The following is a 19,089-nucleotide window of genomic DNA, read 5'->3' as shown; positions in this document are numbered from 1 at the left end:
TTCGAACTTGAAGTAATACATATGCAACTACTGGCTCCAATGTAATACATATATAACTACTCTTTTAAATTATATGGCAACTATAGTTACCGTGGCGTCGACCTTCGGAATTAGCTTCTTATAAGTCTCTAGTAAAGTTTTTTAGACCAGGTTTTTTGCATTCATTCAAGCATGGAAGCATCATAGAACATATTTTATGGGCATTTTGCTGTCTCGCGTGCTCTGCATGGGGGCAGGGACGTCACAAACATGGACGATGGGTTTTAAAAAAGCGTCAATTTTAGAAGGTTTTTCAAAAAATCCCTGACATTATTATTTATCCTAAAATCATGATACGTACCTCGGTTTCTTTGCCATGAACCAGCCTTTCAAACAATACTACTCGCATGTCTGTTTCGTGTACCATAGGAGAGAAAATTTCCGAAAAACGGAAATTTTTGAGAAAAAATCCCCTTTTCCCCGATTTTGTGGCCCTCTGGCCGGTCCGTGTTAACGCACAGAGCGCCCAAAAAATCTCAAACATACTACATACTATATGTAATAAATGTACGAAATTTCAATGTTATATGTTTAAAACTAATAGAGGGAAAATATTTCCGCAATTCCCGAAAAGGGGAAAGGGATTTTTCTCAAAAATTTCCCTTTTTCGGGCATTTTTCCCACTGTGGTACATGATAGAGACATGCAAGTGGTACCGTTGGAAAAGATACCTTCCGCCAATCATGTTTCTACGATAATTAGGGATGAGTCAGGAATTTTTTATATAAAAATCGGTTTTCCTTTTCTCACATAGGGAAAAGTTGCTATTGTTTGCACATGGGGTAAAAAATTTTCACTCCCTTAGTTTTGAACATATAACATTGAAACTTCATACAGTTATTACATATGGTATGTAGGATGCTTGAGATTCTTTGGGGCTCTGTGCGTTAACACAGGGGCCCACTAGAGGGACCCAAAATTGGGAAAAAGGGAATTTTTCTAAAAAATTTCACTTTTTCGGGAATTTTCTCCACTATGGTACACAAAACACACATGCAAGTAGTACCGTTTGAAAGGCTGCTTTACGCCGAAGAGAACGATGTACAATTTATGTTCCCACAATGAACAGTCTTGATGATAAAGCTGATAGTATAGAAATTGACTAAAAATTTACTATCAACGGATTGTATTGTAAATCGGCTGTAGCATCAAAACTATGCATCCCAGGACCACTCTTTGTATCTCATTCTTTTCACAATGAAGCAACTTTTTAGTAGCATTCGAATGATCGTGTCCTGTACCAAATGGAAGATATTCGCGATTAAAAAAAGGGATTCTTTTTCAGAAAATCCCTTTTTCCCACTTTGAGCGGGAATTTACCGCATTTGGTACACATTATGGAAATTTGGTGGATGCACTTAGAAACTGGTTTATTAGAAACAAAACGAGGTATGAACCATGATCCTACGATAAATAGTCTTGACGCAATAGCTGATTGAGTGAAAGTCTATAAAATACCTCAAAAAGGCCATAATTTAAAAGGTTTAATAATATAAAAGATCCGAACCATATCCTTGGACGCCGAATCCACATGAAAGGCCATTACTCGTTAAATCTTACTTTATTGTTCTATGGCGATGGAAGTTGAGACTGGAAACAGTAATCTGAACTGTTCCCGGATTGAATAGATGATTTAAAGAGGAGACAGAACCTACTCTTGGAAAGCTAACTCGATTGCAAAATATTGCGTCTCGATCAGGTTGGATTGATTTCAAACCACTTGATTTTTTTAATAAAAATCGTTGATTTAAATCAAATTCCGAATTAATTGAAAGTGAAAATTAATTATGAATTTAAAGTAAAGTCCCGTTTCTGTTCTGTTATTTCGATTATGGAAGATGATAATCATAATACAATGAGACTCAAATGTACAATATGTACAGCATAGTATGAAAACAAGTGTCATGCAGAGGATGATTAGGGAAAATCCCGTTTTGAACGGGTAACAGGGCAATCCTGTTTTCTTCTCTTCGTAACATAGGGTTTTTTATATCGTAAATCGTTAACTATTTCAACGGGGAAATCACCATCGACATTTAAGAAGAAGATTCTTTTCTTTGCGCGTTTATATATTTGTTCCCAGATAATAGGGCGTATCCCCTCTCCGAAATTATGTAATGCTTTTTCTTCAGTTCGCGACTTGTATTATACGAGGAGAAAGATTTGATTTAAATAAAAAAAAATCGATTTAAATCCAAAAAAATCATCAAAAAAAAATTTTTTTTTAAATCATGATCATTTTCCACTCTGGTCTCGATACCTCTTGTTGTTTTTGCTCTATGGGAATCAGTATTGAAACCGGAAATTGAACTTCAACCAATTCTGGTTTTGGTGGAGTGTTGCGGATTGTGATTGAATGCTCTCTCGATACCTAAAATCGATTGCAGAAAACCGCTTGTCGCAACATACTACTATTTTTGTGCCATTTTTCTTAACTGAGCCCGCTCTGTAGGAGACCGCACGACATACTGCTAAAATGCAAATGAATAAAACGTCAAGTTAACTATCCCTATCAAATCTGGGAGTTACAATTGTGTGCATTAAACCATCTTCCTTTGCTAGCTTCACCCTTTCAAAATTCCTGCATTTTTAGAGGAAAAGTTTGACTTTCAATTGAGTACCAATTGCTTCATCACTATTCATCTGAGTATTATGGTTTATACGATATTTACTTCAGAACGAAACAAGCTTTCAAATGGTAGCATGTGCATGTGTGTGTGATGTACTAGAGAAGGGAAACTGGGGTAAAATTGAATGAATAAATAAATAAATAATCCTTCCAAAGAATCTCTTTTGTTAAGTTTTGGGCTCTCTAAAGCAAGCCGGCTACAGGTACCCGAACATAATCTACCTTAAAAAATACTATGGCCTATACGTAATGCATATGCGAAGTTTCATTGCAATACCTAGAATAATTACGTGGGTAAAAATATTTCTCAATCCTATTTGACGATACAAATGAGATAGGCTACTATGGAAGAATCGAACCCAATAACAACAGTTTCATCCTTCTAACATACCACGCAAATTACTCAAATTACACCATCCCATTATCATTCGCTAATAAAAATGCAACAAATCCACGTAACAGCAGCTAAACCAACACTCACTACCCTTGTTTCCCTTAAAACTAAATTATATAAAGTTTTCTGAATGTAAAGAGTGGAATGTGAAGAGAAGACGGGGATATGCTATAACGTTTATTTCTTAATATATACTCATGAACTATGGACTTAGAAATACTCATGAACTTTCTTTTCCTTCAATTTTTGCTACGCAAAGATAGAAATATTTCTACGCAACCCCCAAACGTGCAGCTTTATTTCAAGCCCCAAAGAGCGAACATCTGCATCATACCCTCTGGACATTAAGAGCGGTTCCGGCTTCGATTCCCGGTGGGGACACTCGGTCGAAAAAGTGTAAACCGCTTTTTCAGGCCAGCCACAATGAATGAGGTTTTCCTGGGCTTTCTTCATTCACACCACGCAAGTGCCGGGTAACTTATATGTCCCAGGCCGCTTCCTTCCTTCAACAATCCTTTCTTTCCTCCCTTTCCCCGGATAGTGTGCTCGCCGAGGGCCGCCATCCCTCAAAACGTGACGGGCTAAATGGCCTTAGATGCCGAAAGCCCAGAAATCTAAATCCTAATCCTAATCCTTTGGACATTAAGACAATCAAAAATCATTTACAAGCAAGCATGTAACCTAGGTTTTAGGGGATAATTAGTAATTTGTGTGCGTGACAGCGTTTGTACCAAAACGGTTACTAAAACAGCTTTCTTTCATCTCTGGCTCCTGACATGAGGTAACTAAAATGTTTCGATGGAAGTTAACGATACCTTCAGTCAGGACGGATGACTTGAATACTGAGTATAAAAGGGGATTCTATTTTTATTCTCTGTTACTCTACAAAACTGTCTATTTCCTCCTTTCTACAACTCGAAGTACAAGCGCTGAATGCAAAGTACAAAATATGCCCCACGAAACCTGGATGGGTCTTTATGGATTCCGTTTAGAGAGAATGGAATTAGTTTCATTCCAAATACAATAGAACACGAATGCCATAGTGTTACTTTAAATAGGAATACAGCTTTATATGTACGTACCAATTTAACAAAACCTAATTTTGTCCAATAAAACCCCTTAGGCTTGGCTTTTTAAAAAGCCATGGGTTTTTCAGAACAGTGATATTTTTTATTATTATATGATATCGAGCTGCACGATTTAAATTAAGTCGCTTTCCTTTTATTAATTAGATAAATATGATTCCTTCTTTAACAAAAACACTTGTATTATGTTATTAATAAAAAAGGACACCTGGTACTCTCCCTCTCCATTAACCTCTATGAAGTGTCCTACCTTCTTCCTTGGAAAAGTAGTATCCACATGTATTTCCTACTACAAATCTTTTAGCGGTAAGATAATCAGTGGAATATTATTATAAATCCCTAAACTTAACCTGAGCAAGAACGACTGCACTTAAATTTCTACTTAAACTTAATGTGATCAAATCCTAGTTTAGGTAAGCATACATTTGTAAAATTTACGGAAAGATATAGTGTTTCTTTCTCCGCAAGAGCAATGTGTAAGGAATCAAAAGATTTGGAAATATTACCTCTGACATGCTTAATAATGTTTCAACACGTAATCCAAAGTGTATGCTTCTAACTAAGTAATACTGCAAAAAGAGACCATGATGAACTCAAGTGCTATATGAACGCAATGTTCCAATTCGAGGCAACTTATTAATTTATCCTTATATACGACAGTAGGTTTTAAAATATACACACGAAGAAGGCAAAACGTTTTTTGCGACATTCTCTTTACGTGTATACCCCTGTGTGTCTCCTCCCTATGGAAGAATCCCTGTGCGGGTCTTGCCAGCTTCGCCCTGCCCTGACTCAGTTGGTATTCATGATTTTTAGTGAGCACTTAGCACTGATCCGTTTGTGGTTTTTACACCGTAGTTTTCATTGCGTATGCGAAGGTGACAACAAAAAACATAGTACATATGTCATTAAAAATCACAAATTGATATTTTATTTGTATATTACAATTTGTTTGCTTCTCTATCCAATAAAATAGTTTCAACCAGAAAAATTATCGTACCTGTAGTTTACCACATGAAAAATAGTATGCATGTAGTAGTATCACGGCCGTAGAAGTTTTTCATATTGCGAAAAACTGCTTCAGATGGACATGTACCCTTTTGAAACGCAGCTTCTTGTATATCCGGACGCTGTACTGATATAAACAAAACGGTAAAACACTGATAAAGTAAGTTGCACCTAACACAAGTGAATATATCATTAATCCCAGTATGCTCACCTCAGATAGCATATAAACTACTAGCTCAGCAAAACAACACTTTCATTTAAAATAATGTAATAATTAAACTAGTTTGGATCATCAGCTAGACTATGTCCGATTAAGCCAAAATACAGTTATAACTGTTACACGTTAAAGCAAGTCTTTACTTTAGGCAAGGCAGTGAAAATAACCGATACATCTGAACCGGTTCCCGCAGTAAAAGTTACAATTCTCAAGAACAAAAGACAAAAAACAACGTACCCTCCGGAGCTCTGACCCGCTTTCACAGGCTGAAGTTTGCTCGGCAATACTATGTACTGACAGGATATTACTGTTTTGCCCAGTTTCTTTTAGCAGAGCATCCACTAAATGAGTAGCTCCACTACTACTTGCAAACTGACTTCAGGATCACTCAGCATAAATACATTGTGGATGTGTAGCATAACTGAAGTGCATAAAACACGAACCAACTTGTGTTAAGTTGCCACTAAGCAGCATAAACACAAATAGAATCAGGGCAAGACCGCATCAGGGATGCCCGATTGGTGGTGCAGGGGTGCGTCTGTATGAAACAGGTGCATCAGCGACGGGGGGTATACGCAAAAACGAGGGGTAAACATTTAGCAAACGGAATTCAGAAGTACGTAAAAATTACAAAAATTTACGGAAGAAATGGAAGATGCAAGTACTTACACCTAACATTACATAACGAAATCTAACCTAACTTACACTAACCTGCACTAACCTAAACTATCCTAATATTAATAGAAATAAGCGAAATTCCATCATTAGTTCGGAAATTAAGCTGGATCCCTACACTAACATAATCTAACATAAAGTAACATAACCTAACCTACCTTAAACTAACCTAACGTGAACATAAAGTTCAGAAATTGTACCATTTGTTAGAAAAAATAGTTGGAACTCTTCTGCTAAACATTGTCCAACTTTTTTTATTTGGTAGGACAATCTGCTCGAGTAAACTCTAATTTTATTACTACCGGTATTGTTTTGTTCAGAGAGAAGTCGATAATACGCAAACTTGATATATATAATTAACTTCTACAGACAATTAAATCGTAGAAAATATAAGCTAGGATACTATCGTTAACCGAGGTAGTATTGCCAATTCAAAGTTATTAAATTTCACTAAAATCTAACTTCTCAACAATGCAGTGCAACATTGTAGAAAATACATACAAGAACTTCATTAAAAATTTTATATCTGACGTAAATATTAGGCATAAATTGAAATTGCTAAATTAAGAAAACAAGTGCAAATATTAAATCCAGACCTGTCAAATAATAGTATATCTAACGAATAGTGTGAAGTACTCAGCAAATATTCTTGAAAAACACATTCGTACCTTATAATTGAAAAGAATGTCCAAATAGTGGATTCTTAAACTTAATACAGCAACCGCCATATTCCCGTAATTACGTTCCTTATTGTGCCAACTGTGGCGTCACAATTCTTCTTCTTCCATTATGAAAATGAAAATGACAGTTTTCTCACGCAATGAGCCAACTATAAACATATAAAATGTTTGATCACAAGAAAGGTAATTCTGAAAGAGGCAAGAAACAGACATTCATAATTATTTTACCCTGCAGTTTTACTATACAGATAGTAGTAGTAGTAGTAGTAGAACGGGTCAGAAGCCCCCAAGGGTGGTTGGGCTCTGTTGTCGACATGAACCCCACTTTATGCTTGAAGTATGATTAACTCTTACCAAAGGACTGACTACTGCAGGAAACATATGTTAATCAAACCATTTAGTATACACTAATCACGCGTCAGAACGACTCTGCATAGGGTCCGAAATGGGCAAATTAAAGATTTGACAAATTATTTCTGTGCATTTTACAATCTATGGATCCGTATAGTAAGTAGCCTAAAACTACATCTTATTTACACTTCAATATATAATCATGGGGCGTAATTCCGTTCCGACTTTCGCAAAAATTTCTTAGCGTTTTGAAATGCAAAATATATTTGATATGTTTAAACAAACTAAAACGCAAAGTATGGGTTGCGTTGATAAAAACCGTTTTGAATGTTGTTCATATTCTAGAAACCTTGTTTAAGGATAAGAATAAAATTATATACCGGGTGATTCAATAAGAACGTACCATGCCTATATCGCAGCTAATACTGCACGTAGAGCCTTCAAACAAAAAATTGCATTACCAAATCGTATGTGAAGAATGCAATAAAAAATAGTTACGAAACCAGTGGCGTATCGTGAATATCTCCAACGGTGGTCATCTGCAAAATTTGACATGGGAACAGGGGTTGGTTGTACCTCCATTGAAACAAGCGCACAATGGGAGAAACGTCCAAAGGAAACACCCTTGCCCCATCTGACTTTCACCTAGTAATGCGACCGTGTTGCTGCCAACGAGGGAAAATATGCCAAGGCGTTTCCTCTCGACGTTTTTCCCATTGTGCGCTTGTTTCAATGGAGGTACAACCAACCCCTGTTTCCATGTCAAATTTTGCAGATGACCCCTGTTGGAGATATTCACGATACGCCACTATATTTAATGGATTCTACACATACGATTTGGTGATGCAATTTTTTGTTTGAAGGCTCTACCTGCATTATTAGCTGACACGGGAGATCCCACAAGTTGTCGCTAAAATCTGATTGCCATATAGCACATCAGATAGAGCATCGTGAGAAATGAACATGAGCAAAATTTAAGGTGCTATGGACCAGAAGGATAGGAGCTACGGGGATTCAAAATTTGAATATCCAAAGAATTATATCATGGAATTATGTACGTTTAAAGTAAATATCTTAAAAACTGTTAAAGCAATCAAAACAAAAGTTGCATAATATAATGCGAACAAAATCCCCTATCGAAAACCATAAACATTGTTGCCATAGGTGAAACAATATTGCTAACTCAGCATAAAAATATTTTATTATAAATAGCACTATATACAAATGTGTACAGATTTAAAATGCACTATCATCACTAAACCTAACAGTGAAGTGTAGTTGTACAGTGTTGAACGCTATTGAAGCTACATGTGCTGAAAATGTACAATGGAGAAGTCTGATATGATTTTATAAGATCCTTGATATAGATGCATTCTATTGTTGCTAATTACACAAAATGACGATCTTAACTAATTTAAACTAACAATTAATTAACTTAAACAATTAACTAAATAATTAAACACCACAATATATATATATATATATATATATATATATATATATATATAGTAGTAGTAGAAAATGGATCGATCTGGGCCAGACCTGAGCCAGTTTTAATCAACTCACAAGCCCCTGGGAAAATGACCACCTTGCACCGTGAGCCCACGGCCTTTTACGACCTCCATTTTAGGGGTGAATTTTTCAACCCCTACGAACACATAACAGAACATCAGACTACGTAACATAACGAACATACAGCAGAGCAGATTGAACTCGTACCCTTTTATGAACACTTTTTCAGGGGTGAATTCATTCTCTTTTATGAGCATATTTTTCAACCCCTATTTTAACATAGGAGATAACACATAAGCTTACGAACACATAGAAGAACAGATAACACATAACACTACGTAACACACAGCAGAGCAGATAACACATAAGACTCGTTCCCTTTTACGACCTCCATTTTAGAGGGTGTACTCGTTCCCTTTTATGAGCACTTTTTCAACCCTTATTTTAACATAGGAGATAACACATAAGATTACGAACACATAGAAGAGAAGATAACACATAATACTACGTAACACACAGCACAACAGATAATACATAGCACAGCTAATAAAAGAGCATGGCGTATTTTCCAACCCCTATTTTAAGATAACAGAAATTACGAACACATAGAAGAGCAGATAACACATAACATAGCAAGGGTGGACTCGTTCTCTTTTATGATCATATTTTCCAACCCCTATTTCAACATGACAGAGACTACGAAACATGGCGGACATAGCACAGGGGGTGTATTCATTTTCTCCACCCCTAATTGAACATAGCAGAAATTACACTGAGAGTACGTAACACACAAAAACCTCCATTTTAAGGGTGGACTCGTTCTCTTTTATAATTACTTTTTCAACCCCTATTTTAAGACAATGAATACCTATGTAACATAGCGATTGGATACGCTCTTTGAACCGTTTTGGATGAAACTCAGCATATGGGGGTTTTCGACCATGCTGACTACAAATATCATACATATTTTTACCTGGGTCCTATAGTTTATGTGGCATACGCCCTTTCTATGACAATTTTAACCGATTTGGATGAAACTCAGCATATGGGGGGTTTCGACCATGCTGATTACAAATATCATACTTATTTTTACCTGGGTCTGATAGTTTATGTGGCATACGCCCTTTCTATGACACTTAAAACCTAATAACTCGAAAACGGAGCCAAATATCGAAGTGGTGTTTCCACATTTAGCAATAGGTCATCAGGTACTACAAGTTCCAAAATTAGTGGTCATCGAGGTCAAAGGTCAAAATACTTAAAACCTAATAACACGAAAACTGAGCCACATATTGAGGTGCTGTTTCCAAATCTAGTAACTGGTCATCAACTACTACAAGTTCCAAAATAATGACCATCGAGGTCAAAGGTCAAAATACTTAAAACCTAATAACACGAAAACTGAGCCACATATTGAGGTGCTGTTTCCAAATCTAGTAACTGGTCATTAACTACTACAAGTTCCAAAATTAGTCGCCATCGAGGTCAAATGTCAAAGTACTTAAAACCTAATAACTCGAAAATGGATCCACATACTCAGGTGCTGTTTCCACATTGAGTAATAGGTCATCAACTACTACAAGTTCCAAAATAGATACCATCGCGGTCAAAGGTCAACATACTTAAAACCTAATTACTCGACAACTGAGACACATATTGAAGTGCTGTTTCCACATTTAGTAATTGGTCATTAACTACTACAAGTTCCAAAATTAGTCGCCATCGAGGTCAAATGTCAAAGTACTTAAAACCTAATAACTCGAAAATGGATCCACATACTCAGGTGCTGTTTCCACATTGAGTAATAGGTCATCAACTACTACAAGTTCCAAAATAGATACCATCGCGGTCAAAGGTCAACATACTTAAAACCTAATTACTCGACAACTGAGACACATATTGAAGTGCTGTTTCCACATTTAGTAATTGGTCATCAACTACTACAAGTTCCAAAATAATGATCATCGAGGTCAAAGGTTAACATACTTAAAACCTAATAACACGAAAACTGAGCCACATATTGAGATGCTGTTTCCACATTTAGTAATCGACCACCAACTACTACAAGTTTCAAAATAGTGATCATCGAGGTCAAAGGTCAACATACTTAAAACCTAATGACTCGAAAACTCAGCAAAATATTGAGGTGCTGTTTTCACATTTAGTAATCGGTCACCAAAGACCACATGTCTCAAAAGTGTCAACCATCGAGGTCAAACTCGAAAACGGAGCCAAATATTGAGGTGGTGTTTCCACATTTAGTAATAGTTCATCAATCACTGCAAGTTCCAAAATAATGACTATCGAGAGCTTGTAAACGGAGCAACGGATAAATTTTGTACAAAGCAGAAAAAGTGAAGGAGGAATAAATTTGAGTGGCCTATTGAATTTTGTACCAACGAGAAATGCCATTTTAACTAGCTGAGAATTATATGTCTTCTTGTACTAATTAAATAAACGAAGGAATATTGTACCAATGAAAAATGCCATTTTTTCTAGACCATGTTCTAATATTTAAACAAACGAAGGGGTGAATTTGAGTGACCTATTCAATTTTGCACCAATGAGAAATAACGGCGTATTTTAAACAAACAATCGGATAAATTTAACCGGCTCAGAAGTGTACTATTTAAACAAACGAAGGTCTCTTGAGTGAGTGAGATTTCCAATTTTGTAGCAAGAAGGACTATTTTCTAACTCAGATACTCAAATTTGGATGGAGTGTTTAGTTTTGTACGAACCAGAAAAATTAGATTGGATTATTTCCTTAGGTACCAACTGGAAAAAGTGAAGGGCCATTATTCAAATAAACGAAGGAATAGAGTATTTAGTTTTTTACAGGGCAAAAGGGAGTGAAGAATTAATAAAATTTGAACGGAATATTTTCTTTTGTACCAACTGGAATGTTCTATTTTTGTATCAATCAGAAAAAAAAACGAAGAAGAGCCATTTTAACAAGTTCATAATTTCTGTAACGAAAGAATAATTTCGATGTTCTACTTTTTATACCAACGAGAAAAAATGAACTAGCTGAATATTTAAATATACGAAAGAATAAATTTAAGTGACCTTTGCACCATTTTGGAGTATTCAAATAAACAAAGGAATTATAACTTGTGTCAACTCTAAAATTAATTAAACGAAGTAATGCATTTGAAAAACCGAAGTTGAGTATTTTATACCATTTTGTATTATTTCAACAAACAAAGGATCATTTTATATCATTTTAAACTAGTCTAATAAACGAAGGCATAAATATGATTGAGCTACTTAATTTTGTAGCTGAGTGTTTTCACGAAACAACAAAATTGTACTAATCAGAAAAAGCGAAGAAGACCCATTTTAACTAACTGAGAATTTCTGTACCTTTTTGTACTATTTAAACAAACGATGGAATAAATTTAAGTGACCTATTCAATTTTGTACCAATGAGAAAAGGCATTTAACTGGCTCAGAATTTGAGTTGTCTATTTAGTTTTGTACCAACCTAAGAAGAAGGGTGAAGAAGGACTATTTTATAATTTTACTACTCAAATAAGCAATGGAGTATTTAGTTTTGTACCACCGAGAAAAACAAAGAAATTGCACCATTTTGGAGTATTCAAATTAACAAAGGACTTATAATTTGTGTGTGTCAACTCTAAAAACGGCCATTTTGTATTATTTCAACAAACAAAAGAAAAAACAAAAAGGACCATTTAAAACTATTTAAATAAACGAAGGCATAAACATGAGTGAGACCAGAGAAAAACCGAAGAAGGTCCATTTTAACTAACTGAGAATTTCTGTACCTTTTTGTACTATTTAAACAAACGATGGGATAAATTTGAGTGACCTGTTTTTTGTACTAACCAGAAAAATCGAAGAAGGTACCTTTATACTAGCTCAATGAACGAAAGAACAAATTTGAGTGTTCTACTTTTTATACCAAACAAAGAAGAACCATTTTGTACTAATCAAATAAACGAAAGACCAATTTAACTAGCTCAGAATTTATATACGTTTTGTACCAGCGTGAAATGTCTTTTTAACCAGCTCAGTAGTATTCAAATAAACAAAAAACCGAAGAAGGATCATTTTAACTAGTTCAGAATTTCTGTACTTTTGTGCCATTCAAACAAATGAAAAAAACCAAGCAGGAAAAGAAAAGAATTTGTACTGACCAGGAAAGGCGAAGAAGGATTTAAATAAACGAAGGAATAAATTTGAGTGATCTATTCAATTTTATACCAATCAGAAGAAAAGCAAAGAAGGGCCATTTTAACTATTTGAGTATTTTTGTGCTACACAAATCAACAAATGAATAAATTTGAGTGACCTATTCAATTTGGTATCAACAAGAAATACCATTTTAAATAACTCAGCATTTTATATCTTTTTGTGCTATTTAAACAAACGAAGAAAGCGAAGGAGATCCAATTTAGCTAACTCAGAATTTTATACCATTTTGTACTAATCAAATAAAGGAAGGAATAAATTTTTGTGACCTATTCAGTTTTGAAAACAAGCAGGAAAAGGAAAGAATTAACATTTTGTACTAATCAAATAACCATATTAACTAACTCAAAGAAACGAAAGAATAAATTTTGAGTGGCTTAAGCAAAGAAGGTCAATTTGTACCTTTTGTGCTATTAAAACTGAGTGACCTATTCAATTTTGTTTGCAATTAAAAAAGGGACCCGGACAAATCCGCCAAATGACAAATCCGCCAATTACCAAATCTGCCAATTACCAAATGCGCCAAACGCGAAAATGACCAAATGCGCCAATTGTGAAAATGGACAAATCAGCCAATGGACAAATCTGCCAATTACCAAATCTGCCAATGACCAAATCTGCCAATTACCAAATCTGCCAATTACCAAATCTGCCAATTACCAAATCTGCCAATTACCAAATCTGCCAATTACCAAATCTGCCAAACGCGAAAATGACTAAATGCGCCAATGACGAGAATGGACAAATCTGCCAATTGACAAATCCGCCAATTACCAAATCTGCCAATTACCAAATCTGCCAAACGCGAAAATGACCAAATGCGCCAATCGTGAAAATGGACAAATCAGCCAATTGACAAATCTGCCAATTACCAAATCTGCCAATGACCAGATCTGCCAATGACCAAATCCGCCAATTACCAAATCTGCCAATTACCAAATCTGCCAATTGACAAATCTGCCAAACGGAAAACACCGAACTATGTTTGTATTATCATCAAATAACCGGATAGTCTAGTAAAAAGCATACAGAAAGAAAGTATTTATGAATATCAAGCAAGAAACTAAAAGTAATTAATAGAAAGCAATCAAATCAAATATTTAAGGAATTGAACGAGGTAACCATTTAAAATAACATTAACGTTTACTCAATATATGTAAAAAAAAAAAAAAAAAAAAGTTGGTTATTTTATGAAGACCGGAGAGACATGATGTAAAAGTTCAATAAATCGTACATGCTCTAACGCAATGAGATAATTTGTTTGTTCTTATATTTTAATTTTGATGAATTTATAACTGTTAAAAATGAATGTTTTTGTTATTTGCTGGAGTGATTGCCCCCTTTCTGCACTGAGGTTATATTTTTGGGTGCCAGACCTCTTGGACATTACACTATACTTGTTACAGTTGGCAATACTTCTTAAAATGACGTAGTTGCGAGAAATTTTTAAAACGATCGTTGTTTGTTTTCGTACTTTTGACACTTGACCAACAGTTTTTGGGAGTCGCGATTACTACATATTCTCCTAATTTCACGACTTTTAGCAGTATTGCCAACATTAACATTCATTATCACATCTCCTAAACCATGTAAAATATCAAATTGCTATTACGTGTTGGTTGCCATGACTACATTTTGGTGTTGTTTGCCACGGTATTGTTCTCTCTAGCTTATCTTATACCACAATCGTGAAGACTTATACAAAATCGACTTATAAGCTAAGGGTTGCCAGATGAGCATATTATAATGATCAAATCTATTATATTATAAACAGAATGCATACAATACGAATTGTCCCAAGCACATTATTGGGTTACTACGCTATCGACTGTTAACGCCACAGTTAAATTTATTCAAGGTGAGTTCAAGCACTCAATATAATAATTTGTTTGCTTAGAAACTCTCCAAGTACATTTTCAAAATTGATATTGCCTACAATTTGTTTGTGTTCGACTGTGTAGCCAACGTTAAATCTAGGCATATCATCAGGACTAACAATAAAGGGGGTATAGGAATCCCGATAAATGGGGACCCAAACCTTCCAGAGGGGGCGCGATACGCGAGATATATATATATATATATATATATATATATATATATATATATATATATATATATATATATATATATATAGATAGATATAGATAGATAGATAGATAGATATATATATAGATATAGATATATATAGATATATATTTCATATCCTTTCTAGAGATCAAATTAAAAAGTAGATTTAAAAATCTGGATTTAGCGATCTTTTAAACACCTTTGGTGAAAGGAGAAAAATTTAGTCTATTGATAATACAAAAATTTAGTGACTTATGTATAGTTACTGGGGTATTTTCAAGTCCACACAAAGAGCTCCCTAGTGGATGAGCGGTTAGCGTAGGGACCCAGGTTCTATTCTTGGCGGGAGCTTATTTGGTTCGGATTCCACGTTAAATTGTAGGTCCACGTCTCATATAGCCTCGATGCTGAACGGGACGATAAGACTGAAAATCAAATCTGTCCCACAGAGATTATTAAAATACAAGGGTCGGCAATCCCTCCATAGCATTTCTGAAACAAGATGGAATGTACACGAATTGGAGTGGATTTGAGTTAAGCATCCCATTCAGCAGAAGACTATGAGCCTTGGGCCTACAACTTAACATAGTTTCCGATACACATGAGTTTCCGCCGGTAATCGAACCCGGGTCTCCCATACCAAAGGCGCGTACGCTATCCACATAGCCACAAGGGAGCCCTGTGTACGATTTAAGACTATAAAACCTATGACAGAAGAAACGGGTAGGTTACATTTCTCTAAGTTACAACCATTAATTCTTCCGGACGTTTGAAGATAAAATCTAGATCATATCAATGTAAGAAATTGAATCCCGCATTTGACACTGAACCACTCCGAGAAGAAATCAGAGAAGAACAATTTAAAATATTGGCTTTTTGATGTAATCGTACACAAGATCGTATCTCAGGTGGATTCTCGGTGTACAGAAATGAGATATATTTTCTTGACTTTTCAAGCAATTCTCAGAGTAAACACTTTGGATGACAGTGTCACAATCAAGAAATTAATTACAATCTACTCTGATGACTTCAGTTGTAATTTTGTCAAAGAGAAACAAGTATATAAGTCAGTCTCTGTGCAGCTACTTTCTCGGATCTTCACAATAAAAACTATAAATTGATGTTATATTTGTGTTTCCTGAACTTCAGAATTTCCTCGCGCGAAGTGGATTTTGTGGTGAACAAACACAGTGTGTCTGAGGTTTCTCGGGGTTCTTCTTCCTCCCATTTTCTTCATTACACTATTTTTCATTCATTCTTATCATTACCATATCCTTTAGCTTACACGGCATAAGGGTAGGACGCATCGGCGCAAATCTGTCTTCAACATTGGGGGGGGGGGGGACGAGTAAGACCGTTCTCATATATATATATAAGCGATGTTCAAAATATTTATGAAGTTGTAAAACAATGCTGTGAAGGATCAGAGGAGCAGAATTGTCTTCAGTGGCGTATTTAGGAGGCTATCGGGCTCAAGTCCCTCCCCCGAAATAAATTTGTTAGTTTTTCGCATTCCACGTACAACAATAATCCTTCTTGCCATTTCTAAGAATGCAATTGACTTTCCATTTTCTTATGCTCTTTGTTCACAAATAATACTGTATTTGTCAAATTTCATTCCACGTAAGAACTGCGTCCTTTTGTTTTTTTCTTTCGTCCTTTCTACTTTTCTGTTTCTTTTTCTGGACGTTACTTTCTTTCATTTCGCCTATCATACTTTATCGACCGTTGTCAGTTGTGATTCAAGTGGGCCGTTGTCAGTAGCACCAAAACTAAGAGGATTTGATAAGAGAAACTGGTGTTCCACACCAACATGCGCGGATATCAACATGACAGGACTTTAGTTATTATAATAAAGGAAAAAATATATCGTTTAGTTATTTTTAAAAGAAGGAAATATTTGAATTAAAGAAAATCAAAACGGGGGAATAATTAGTCAAGGAAGTTAGGAAGGCCAAGAGGATGCTTCGTTTTTCTAGTATGAATAGAATAAAGGGTTAGATTCACTCATAAGTTTTTGTATCATATCATATATAGGATTTATCGGTCTGCAATTCTTGCCACTATAACTTCAATTTATGCATAAATTAAAATATATTTAATTCTCAAACTCAGATGGGCAATTGCACTCCCACTTCCTTCCTTGTGTTGGGCATAGCCCCTCGAAACAAAACACTAAGTACGCCTTACTCTAGAGAAGGGAGATGAAACTCATATTACGGTAGATGAATCTGATCAACTGTTGTGGAGTATATTATATATTAGGCGATGTAGGTGAAGTAGTTGTACATATCAGTATTACAAATCACTGCCGTGAACACATTCTGAAATCTGAATACACGCATATTTATAATTGGTATATTTCTAATTAGGCATCCACAAAGATCAACGTTAAAATTGTTTTATAATAATATAATAATATAAATGACTTCCCCAAAACTATGAAGAAAGAATATCAATTATGTATGACGCAACAATACTGTTTGAGCAAAATGATGATAATCTCAATAACACTATATGAATCGTTATAGAAATCTAACGCATGTCATATACTCTTTAGTTAACAGATGTAACCTTAAGATTATGGAGAAAAATATTCCAGCAATTGAATTCTTTTCTTTGCTTACGAAGCATCCTCTCTCAAAAGTAAAATTGGTACACGGAAATACGTAGGAACAAACCATGGTTCGATCTAGCAGAGAAGAGAAAACAGGCAAAATTATGTTGGCTAAAAAATCCGAATGAAATAACTACACAAAATTTCGTCGATATCAGGCGGGAAACTTCCAAACAAAGAAACGCGATTTTTTGAAAGCTAAAATTTAAGAACTTGAAAATAATAGTAAAAATAAAAACATTCGAGACATGTATAAAGGGATCAACGGATTTAAGGAAGGCTATCAACCTCGTGCTTATATATTAAAGAAAGCTGATGGAACAGTTTTCACTGATACAGATAGCATTTTAAATAGATGGAAAGATTTCTTTGACGATTTGCTTAACACCCAGTCAAAAACAAATGTGCATGGAGAAAGGGAGATACTCACAGCAGAACCGTATATTCCAGAACCCAACCGAATAGAAGTAGAAATCGCTATAAAGAAATTAAAGAAACACAAATCTCCGGGTGTAAACGAAATTCCGGCTGAGTTAATTTTAGCTGGAGGCGAAAAGTTGTGGAACAAGATACACAAACTCATTCTCCTTATCTACAACAAGGAAGAATTGCCACAAGAGTGGAAAGAATCAATCATTGTTTCAATCCACAAGAAAGGCGACAAAACTGACTGTAATAATTATCGAGGCATCTCTCTTCTGTCAACATCCTATAAAATCCTTTCGAACTTTCTATTAGCAAGATTGACCCCATACGCAGATGAAATTATTGGAGATTATCAGTGTGGATTTAGAAGAAATCGATCAACTATCGACCAAATATTTACCATTCGCCAAATACTCGAAAAGAAGTGGGAATACAGTAGCCCGGTACATCAACTATTTATTGATTTCAGAAAGGCTTACGACTCGGTTAGGAGAGAAACATTGTACAACGTTCTTACAGAATTTGGAATGCCGGAAAAGCTAATTAGATCAATTAAAGCATGTTTAAATAAATCCCAAAATAAAGTCCGGGTAGGAAAATTTTTGGCCACGAGCTTTCACGTTGAGAATGGCCTGAAACAAGGAGATGCGTTGTCGCCATTATTATTAAACTTTGTCCTGGAATACGCTACAAGGAAAATCAAAGATAGCAACCAGGGCCTAGAGCTGAACGGTGTTCACCAGGTTATGCGTACGCTTATGATGTAAATTTAATAGATGGTAGGAGAACAATAGAAAGAATTGCAGAGATCTTATTAAACGCTTGCAGGGACAAGGGTTTAGAAATAAATGCAGAGAAAACTAAATACATGAAAGTGCGTCGGGACCGTAATACGGGAAATTATGAATGCGTTAAAATATTAAATAATACTTTTGATAGAGTGGATACTTTAAAATATCTAGGATCAATATTAACAGACGAAAATCCTATTCACGAAGAAATTAAATGTCGACTAAAAACAGGAAATTCGTGTTATTATTCAGTTCAAAATCTCTTGTCGTCGCGAATTCTGTTGAGGAATTGTCGCTTATTCTGAGGGAAGAACATAGACGTAAAGTATCTGAGAACAAAATGCTCAGACGAATATTCGGACCCAAGAGGAATGGGAAAT

General features: G+C 35.3%; 1 protein-coding gene across 2 annotated transcripts in view; it reads right to left on the bottom strand.

Annotated features, from left to right (window-relative positions):
- The window catches only part of e(y)3 (PHD finger protein enhancer of yellow 3), a 66,910-nt gene extending 59,868 nt beyond the window's left edge, over positions 1-7,042 (bottom strand). Inside the window, exon 1 of one of the 2 annotated variants that reach the window (XR_014133118.1) lies at positions 6,716-7,042. The gene's annotated coding sequence lies outside the window, so the exon portion shown is untranslated. The remainder of the gene's footprint in view (positions 1-6,715) is intronic. The other variant, XM_081772086.1, reaches the window with a different exon arrangement.
- Between the last annotated feature and the right edge of the window lie 12,047 nt (positions 7,043-19,089).

The sequence above is a fragment of the Thermobia domestica genome, chromosome 9, assembly GCF_964235325.1.
Source record: "Thermobia domestica chromosome 9, izTheDome1.hap1.1, whole genome shotgun sequence".
Taxonomy (NCBI): Eukaryota; Metazoa; Arthropoda; class Insecta; order Zygentoma; family Lepismatidae; genus Thermobia; species Thermobia domestica.
Note: the sequence above shows the minus strand (reverse complement) of the source record. Positions and strands in the feature narration are given on the sequence as shown.